Here is a 9,908-nt window from a genome sequence, read left to right as displayed (position 1 = left end):
GAGTTTCTCTAAGTGAGCATCCAATTCTGTCTTCTCAGCCTGGCCAGGCTTTTCTTCTGTGAACCGCAGGGCACGACTGAGGGAGGTGCCTGCGTCGGCCGCCAGCTTCTTCGCATTGAAGTCCATGATGTTCATCCTGGGCGGCAGCCGGGCCGAGGGGGCACCGCGGCAGGGCTGGGGCGCCGGGGCAGACGTGGTAGGTGGACGGAGGCGGCGCCAACCTGCCGCCTCAGCTGTCGCTTCCCTGAGCGGGGAGGATGAGGTGGGGCGAGGGAAGAGAAGGAGGCCCGGTGAGCCGGAGATCGACCCGACCCGACCCTGCGATGTGGAGCCGGGTCCCCCACGGAGGAAGCCCCCCCCCCCTTTTTTTATGGCTAACATTGCAGGAAAAAAAAAACCAACTTACAAAACTAAAGTAATTGAATTAAGGGCCAGTATGTCTTAGAGGAATCAGGTTTCGTCTCAGGTCAACATTTTCTAAAACTAAACCAGTGGGAATAAAAATGAAAACCTTGCTTAACTTTGCCAGTCAAAAAAGTTTTGTTTTTTGTTTTCAATCGTGAGCAGTCGTGGCGCCCGGCCGTGGCTTCATCACTCCACAGCCAGAGCGGACAGGCGAGTTAGACCCCGCCGGCTCTGCGCCCCTTCCATCTGGTGGCGGGAGGATGAGCACCTCCGTTCCTTCAGGTACGAAGAACTCCTACTCGGCGGGCAGAGGTCTTGCGTTTCTTGCTTCGCTGTAAAGGAAAACCAGCCCGCGGCCCTGGTGACTGCGGCGGCTCCTGGCGTGGTTTGCAGGCGGAGCCCGTGCCCTTTCCACGCCACGAGCATGGCGTCCTGGCTAGTCATGCGTGAGTCTTCCTTCTCTTGTCGTTCTCCAAATGTGAAGACCGCGTGAGAACTAAGCTGTCACTGTGTTCTTCCACTGCCAGTAAGCCAGGAAGGTCCCCACAGCCAGTGCCACCGGCCGCCAGCATGGCTCCTGGGGCGCGGCCCTACTTACACTCATCCCTGGCCTTCATGCGGGCGATGAAGGAGTAGCTCTTGTTCCGGCGGTAGTTCTCGGAGGGGTCGTCCAAGGCTACACCCACACCCTTGTACTGGCCCCACTTATTCCGGACGTCCCCTGCTTGATGGGGTCCTGGATCCCTTGCTCTTTCACACCGAGGCCGCCGGAGCCACTCCAGCCCATCTTCACCAGCATCCGGTGGCCTTTGTTCTCTTCTCCGAACTGTGAGTCAGGTATATGAGGTGCTGAATTAGAACCCAGACCAGCGGAGGAAGGCAGGGTGGGGCTCCTGGACCGTGACCGCCGTCGTCGTCCCGGGGAGTACGACTTGGACCTGGACCTGGAGCGGGACCGGGACCGGGAGCGGCTTCTCGAGGAGCGCGATCTGCTCTGGCTTCTGGATCTGGAGTGGGAGTACGAGCGGGAGCAGGAGCGTGACCTTGACTTCAAGTATGATCCTGACGACTTTGAGGATCTTGAGTTGGAGCGAGAGGAAGAACGCCCTCGGCTCTTGGATCTGCTCTAAGACCTCGAGGGTCCACTGTTCCTTTTCTCCTGGCCTTTCCTCCGCCGGGCCCGCATTTTTGCTCGCAAGAACTCATAGAGGCCGTTCTGCTCCCAGCCTTCGCTGTTCCTGGGCCTGTCATGGGACGGGGGGCTGTAGAAGGCCTCCACAGCTGCCAGCAGCCTCTCGCTAGTGGCATGGGGGTGGGAGGTGGATGTCTTTAGGGTCCAAAGGCTTGTACTCGTGGTCTTCCAGCTTCACGAGGGGGGCCATCAGCCCGGCAGGGAGGTCGAAGTAGGGCACATTGGGGACCAGGCTGGGGTCATCGTGGTTGATGTGAGGTGGACCCTGTCGCCGCATGTGAGGGGGCTGCCCATTGAAGCCATGGGGGGAGGGCCGAAGTCAGGGTGCTGGGACCCAGCCCAGGGCGGGTGCTCGTTGATCCCAGGACGAGGCATACGGTGGCCAGGGTGGTGGTGAGGGGGGCCCAGCTCGGCCGGGAAGTCTCCCTGGGGGTAGTCGAAGCGGTGAGGGTAGGGTGGCCACTTGAAGGGGTGCCATGGGGGGAAGTCATCCTGCATGAAGTGGGCGGGAAGTGGTTGAAGTTGTGGGGGTGTGGCGGCTGGTTGAACTGTGGATGCTGCTGGTGGGGTGGGAAGGGCCCCCGGAAATATTAATAACCCACATACTGCTGGTGGGAATTGTTTCAGCCAGTAAGTGGGTAATTTTGATAAATATGTAACTGAAATGCACATAAGCTATGATCTAACAATTTGACTTGCAGATACGCATACCCTCATAGAATCTCTCATACATGCTCAAGAACACTCCCACAAGGATACTCCCTATAATACTGTTTACGACAGTAAAAAATCAGAAACAATCTGAATGCTCATCAACTGGGTAATGGATATTCTGTATTCATATGATGGAAAACTGTAAAAAAAAAACAAAACAAAAACTAAATCTACAAATAGCAACATATAAAATTTTTAAGATAATTTTGTTAACTAGATATGAAAAAGGTTGTAGATGGCCGGTGGCTCACGCCTGTAATCCTGACGCTCTGGGAGGCCGAGGCGGGTGGATCGCTCGAGGTCAGGAGTTCGAGACCAGCTTGAGCAAGAGCGAGACCCCGTCTCTACTAAAAATAGAAAGAAATTATCTGGCCAACTAAAATATATATAGAAAAAAATTAGCCGGGCATGGTGGCGCATGCCTGTAGTCCCAGCTACTCGGGAGGCTGAGGCAGGAGGATCGCTTAAGCCCAGGAGTTTGACGTTGCTGTGAGCTAAGCTGACGCCACGGCACTTACTCTAGCCAGGGCAACAAAGTGACACTCTGTCTCCAAAAAAAAAAAAAAAAAGAAGATGAAGAAAGAAAAAAAAAAAAAAAAAGAAAAAGGTTGTAGAATATTTTTTCTATTTTTCTTTTGTTTTACTTTATATATATATTTTTTATCTTTTTACTTTTTTATCACTATACTAGTGATTTTTTTTTTTTTTTTTGAGACAGAGTCTCACTCTGTTGCCCAGGCTAGAGTGAGTGCCGTGGCGTCAGCTTAGCTCACAGCAACCTCAAACTCCTGGGCTCAAGCAATCCTCCTGTCTCAGCCTCCCGAGTAGCTGGGACTACAGGCATGCACCACCATGCCCGGCTAATTTTTTTCTATATATATTTTTAGCTGTCCATATAATTTCTTTCTATTTTTAGTAGAGATGGGGTCTCGCTCTTGCTCAGGCTGGTCTCGAACTTCTGAGCTCAAACGATCCGCCCACCTTGGCCTCCCAGAGTGCTAGGATTACAGGCGTGAGCCACCGCGCCCGGCCAGTGATTTTTTTTTTTTAAAGAAGAGATGGGTTCTCACTATGTTGCCCAGGCACACAGGCTCAATTATGGCGTCCTACACCCTTGAACTCCTTGGCTCAAGTAATGCTCCTGTCTCAGCATCTTGAGTGGCTGGGACTACAGGGACGTACCACTGCACCCAGCTTGTAGAACATTCTTATTATGCATTATGATATGCCATTTAAATTTAAAAATTTACCAAGGATACATTTGCTAAGGAATACATATATAAGAATTTTAAAAAGAACTAGAAGAGGGATGGGTAAAAAAAGAAAAAGAACTGGAAGGACACTTAAATTCATAATAATGGATGCCTCTAGGGCTAAGGAAGATACAACAGAGGAAGTGGGCCTGGGGATGGTAGTCAAGGGCACTTCCATCACCTTAGTGATTGATCTGTTTTAAAAAAGACTGAAAAACAATGTCAATTCTTTAGAAGATGAGTTATTGTTATATCATTATTTTTACCTGTTCATTTTCCTCAAAATGTTACTCTAAGAATAGCACTAACAGTTGTACTACTATATCATTTAAACATGTAATCTACTACATTAAAACTTTTTTTAAGAAGACAGAATAATGGCCAGCAAACATATAAAAAAATGCTCAACATCTCTAATCATTAGAGAAATTCAAATCAAAAGCACAATGAGATATCACCTAACCCCGGTGAGATTGGCCTCTATCAAAAAATCCCAAAACAACAAATGCTGGCGAGGATGTGAAGAGACGGCAACATTCTTATACTACTGGTGGGACTGCAAATTAGTGCAACCTCTGTGGAAAAGAATTTGGAAATACCTCAAAGAGCTAAAAATAGAAATACCACATGATCCAGCAATAGCACTATTAAGCATCTACCCAAAAGAGCAAAAGACATTCTATAATAAAGACATCTGCCCCCGAATGTTTATGGCAGCACAATTCACTATTGCGAGGATGTGGAAACAACCCAAGTGCCCGTGATTCATGAGTGGATTATTAAAATTTTGTATATGTATACAATGGAATATTACTCAATTATAGGAAATGACAGGGATCTAGCAACCTCTTATATTTTCCTTTGAGCCCATTATCCAAAGTGAGGTATCATAAGATCAGAAGAATAGGCTCCACATGTACTCGCCATCAAATTGGCACTGATCAACACTATGGTGCTCACACAGTAGCAATATTCTCCAGGGATTAGGAGATTGGGGGGGGGGGTAGACTCACAACTAATGGATGTGGTGAGCATTGCAGAGGGGAAGGGCATGCCTCTAATCCCTGCTTGGGTGAGGCAAAGACATAAAATGGAACCAAAATGTTTGTACCCTCATAATATCCTGAAATAGAAATAAAATAAAATAAACCTTTTTTTATTATTCCTGAACATCATATAAAATATTTGCACATAAAAAAACAGAGTACTAAAAATAAAATAAGGATAAACTTTTATATAATGCAGGGGAAGAACATAAAATTTATAAAATTTTGTAAGCATGACTTGAAACCACCCCAAAGTTGGCTAGATCAAGCTATTAAAACAAACATACATCTGTATGACAAACCCATCTAAGTGAGGTTAAAAGAATAATAAACTGGCTTTGGAGGTGGTAATTGATGATGCAACATATTTGACAAAGCATGAATCAATTCCTACGTAGAAAGCACTCCTAAAAACAGATATGAATATTATAGTACAAAAATACAAAGACATAAAGAAATACAAATGAAAACAGGCAAAAAAACATGTTAGAGTTCAATGGTAATTGTAGAAATTCAAGAAGATTGGCAAAATAAAAAAAGACTACCCTAATGAAGTCAGGGTATGGGAAACAGGTCAACACTGACTCTCTAGGATTGGGAACAATTACAATTTGGCATCACCACCAAAACGGACATACTTTTTAACCTATCATTCGTGTAAGTGGGGATTCATCCTGATGAACTAACTAGGCAAATACGCAAACATTCATTATAGTGCTTTATATAAACAGTGGTCTTCGAACTCGGGTCCATGTGTCCCTGCGCCTACTTGACAGGGCATGTAGGCAAGGATAGTTTTAAGAGAGTCAATTTCCAGATCCTCAACTTATACACGTACTTTCTTAAAACTGGTAAGTCTGTGAATGCCTCTGTGGTCAAGCTTTGGCCGGTTCTCAGCAGTCACTCCACTTTCCCTTTCCAACTCCCTTTTACCAATTATTCTTCTACTTTACAAATGAAAGTCATCTCCTAACCACCCAAATCTTACTGTGGTGCAGTGTCACGAGGTGAAAAAACCCGGAAAGGCAGGAGGCAAACAAAATGCTGATAGCTGTGGTAAATGTGAATGCCTCTAATAAAAATGCAAATGTTTAGCTTTTGTAAAATTACATTGATAGCTGATAACCATGACAAATACTTTTTGATGCTACATCACTATGTGCTTTTTGGTCATATAATTAAGGAATCAAAATAAATGAGTGGCACTGTTGTAATACATCTTCTGTTCCCAAACTAGTAATATGATAAACCTGAAGATATGTATAATAAAAATAAATCATTTTATGATAAAATCCTGTAGAGGAAGTACAGCAAAGGCATTCAAGGAGGAAAGGGAAAGGATATAAAATTTCTGTCTGTTAAACAAGAGCTGTGAGTGGGTATGAAAAAGCAATGATACTTATATTTCATTTAACACATTTAAAGCTGATCTAAAAAAATTATTTTTATTCTGCGTTTATTTATTCATCCATGGAATAAGCTAACAAGGAAGCAAACAGGATTTAGACTAACCAATAGGAAAGCCTGATCATTTCAACAGCAAAACACGCTTCGAAAAAGTTAGGAAACCCATTTGAAACATTTTTTGGAAAGACACATCTACTTTAAAGGAAGTTAGATACAGTCCTTCATGGTCATTGCTATGAGGGGCTGGGTCTCATCATCAGGATGGGCTGCACTTTTCCTGAACAACTGGCTTGTTTTCAGATTTCAGACAAAGTCAATCATGTCACTGATGATATTTTCATCTTCGCTTTGGCTAAGAGTCCCAGTTTCTGGCTCACATCGCCAAGGGTAGAGGATTTCCAGCACACATTTTATATGCTAATTTCATCTTAGCATCATTTGTTTTTCTTTTTTTTTTTTCTATTTCATCTTATTGTTATGGGGGATACAGAATTGCAGGTTACATACGTTGCCCGTGTACCGCCTTTCCCCCCAAGTCAGAGCTCCAGGCCTGTCTGTTCCCCAGGTAGTGCGCGTTGCACCCATCATGTAGGTATATATCCCTCCCTTCCCCACCCCCCCTTCCCGAGTCAGCACCTTCAAGCGTTACTATTCCCCAAACGGTGTGCAATGCATTCATTGTGTAGGCATACCCCCATCCCCTCCCCCACCCCCCACCTCAGTCTGATATCCGATTGGTGTCGTTCCCAGATGTGTATTTAGGTGATGATCAGGGAAACCAATTTTCTGGTGAGTACATGTGATGCTTGTTTTTCCATTCTTGGGATACTTCACTTAATATAATGGGTTCCAACTCTCTCCAGGAGAACCATACAGATGTCGTATCTTCATTATTTCTTATAGCTGAGTAATATTCCATGGTATACATATACCACAGCTTACTAATCCAATCATGCATTGATGGACATTTGGGTTGTTTCCACATCTTTGCTATTGTGAATTGTGCTGCTATAAATATTCGGGTACATGTGTCTTTGTTACAGAATGACCTTTTTTCCTTTGGATATATGCCCAATAATGGGATTGCTGGGTCAAATGGCAGGTCTACTTGAATCTGTTTAAGATACCTCCATAGTGCTTTCCACAGGGGTTGCACTAGTTTGCAGTCCCACCAGCAGTGTATGAGTGTTCCTGTCTCTCCACAGCCACGCCAACATGTGTTGTTTTGGGTTTTTTTTGATAAAGGCCATTCTCACTGGGGTTAAGTGATATCTCATTGTGGTTTTGATTTGCATTTCTCTGATGATTAGGGATGTTGAGCATTTTTTCATATGTTTGTTAGCCATTCTTATATCTTCTTTTGAGAAGTTTCTATTCATGTCATTTGCCCACTTTTTGATAGGGTTGTTTGATTTTTTCTTGCTGACTTTCCTGAGTTCTAAATAGATTCTTGTTGTCAGTCCTTTATCTGATGTGTAGTACGCAAAATTTTTTTCCCATTCTGTAGATGGTCTGTTTATTCTCGTGACTGTTTCTTTGGCTGTGCAGAAGCTTTTTAATTTAATCATGTCCCATTCATTTATTTTTGTTGCTGCTGTGATTGCCTTGGGGGTCTTCTTCATAAATTCTTTGCCTAGGCCAATGTCCGTAAGAGTCTTTCCTACATTTTCTTCTAGAATTCTGATTGTATCACGCCTAAGGTTTAAGTCTGTTATCCACCGTGATTTGATTTTTGTAAGAGGTGAAAGCTGTGGGTCCTGTTTCAGTCTATAAATCATTTTCTTACATTTCTAATTATTTACTTTCAATAAATCCTTCAATATAGAATAATTGGGCTAAAGTATAAGAACTTTTTTAAAAAAGGTCTTTGATCCATATTTCTAAATTGTTCTCAAAAAAGTTCAGATTAATTTACAATTCAACCAACAGAGTATGAAATGGGTTATTTTTCGCAACCCAGAATCATTTCTTAGAAAATGTGTACAGTTTTATTCTTAATATCCATGTGAATAAAAAGCAAAATGGACCGTGATTTGTGATGAGTTTATTCAACATCTCTTCCTCATATACAGATAAAATTAATTCAAAGTTCTATGTTGAAAACACATATTTTTCTTCATTGTTTCATTAAATATTAGATCCTGTCTTGTTCCAAAAGGTATCTTAAAATTGTTTATTAAGTGCATAATAATCAACAAGATAAGTTGAAAGTGTTACCACGTTAAAAGTGTGGAGTAACAGATATGAGATTCCTTAGCTTAATCTTGAATTACGGTAATCTGCAAATATATGTTATATAGAAAACACCTGAAAGCACTGTCTTATACTATAAACCATTTTTAAGGATACCTGCAATATTTTGTGAAGATGAAAATTTCTTTCTAGTGAAATTGTAAACCTGTGTATCAACAGTAACTTATTTTTATTTAGTTAACTCTAAATGGTCTGTCTTAACTGAGAAGTAATTTTAACTGTGTGGGGGAAAAAAGGTAATTTTCAATGGTAACTTTACTGACTAATTTCCAACAGCCTTTTCCTTAATATTTACCAGAGTTACTAGTAACAGAAACTTACCAATTAGCAGAATGTTCTTTCATTGCTACCTTGCAAATATGTATGTCCTCTGGAAGAGAGATGGAAATGAGGAATTACAAACCTGTGAACTAGCAAGGAAAAATATTCAAGGACATAGGAATTTTGTTAAGATAACAAACTAATACATGAAGAGCCACAAGGTCACAAAATGACCTTTTAATTTTCTAACAAACAAATTTTAAGATAATCATATTTAACTGCAAATTTACCTTAAAACAAGAAAAAGAGAGCAGAAGCAATGCTCATATGCTTTATGAAGAAATGATGGAAGAGTTAAGAAGAACAAAAGAGCAATGTGCAAAAGAAGTTGAAGAGAAACAAAAACTTAAACTGAAAGTGAAAGCCCTACATATGAAATTGAAGACTGCAGAAAATAATGTGGATGAGGTAAATTAATCTGGTAAAAATTTTCATATGTCTAACTTTATTTCATCTATATCACTTAAAATATTCCTTTGATTTAATATATACTATTTAGGTCTAAAGCTAACCAAAAATATTATCTCATCTTAAAAATGAAGTATGGCATTTATAGCCCTAATTATTTATTATAAATCTTGACATCCAAGGAGTATCCTATTTCAGTACAGAGAACTTTTGAAAACAATAATATGCCATAGTATTTGCACCTAATGAGAATTGGTAAGTATTTTGTTCCTAGTGAAATAGTTCCATGTATTTTTCCCTCTTTCACATGTATTAATACTACTGTTTTTTATGAAGAGGAAAGAAAATAATCTTATGATTTTCCAAGAAGAGCCCTATAAATTTTATCTTATTTACCATTGGTGTTTTGAAACAAGATTCCTCTTTGGTATTTAGACATTTACACCACAGAAGTAACTGTGATTCAGTGGAGGAACACTAGAAGTAGGGTCAGAAGACCTAGGGGAAGTCCTGCAGCTTGCTTATATTTTAACCTCTCCTTTCAGAGTTGTAATGAAATGAATTCATTGATGTATGTAGAAATGCTTACTACAATGTCTAGATTTATAATTATCAATCAACATAATTCTTATAAGTGCCTATGAAAATGTTACAAGTAGAATGTCTATAGAATATTCTCAGGGAAAAGCATCTTAAAGACCCTTTGGGAAATTTTATCTGTCCATAGTAGAACTATGGTTCTTATTATGGGATGTGTGTAGATTAGACATCAGAGTGTAAACCCAAAGTTTTAATGTAGTCAAACTTATGAATCTTTTATTTTATGCCTTAGGGTTTGTTGTAATTCAGGTAAAGGGTTTTCAGATTCTGAGATTCTTGAAGATTTCTCTAGTCGTTTCTTTTTTACTT

General features: G+C 41.3%; 1 pseudogene; it reads right to left on the bottom strand.

Annotated features, from left to right (window-relative positions):
• Positions 1 to 591: 591 nt before the first annotated feature.
• LOC138385889 (calcium homeostasis endoplasmic reticulum protein pseudogene) lies at positions 592 to 2,184 on the bottom strand (annotated as a pseudogene).
• Positions 2,185 to 9,908: the final 7,724 nt, after the last annotated feature.

Source organism: Eulemur rufifrons, chromosome 7 (assembly GCF_041146395.1).
Source record: "Eulemur rufifrons isolate Redbay chromosome 7, OSU_ERuf_1, whole genome shotgun sequence".
NCBI lineage: Eukaryota > Metazoa > Chordata > Mammalia > Primates > Lemuridae > Eulemur > Eulemur rufifrons.
The sequence above is the reverse complement of the archived record's forward strand: the minus strand, read 5'-3'. Positions and strand labels throughout refer to the sequence as shown.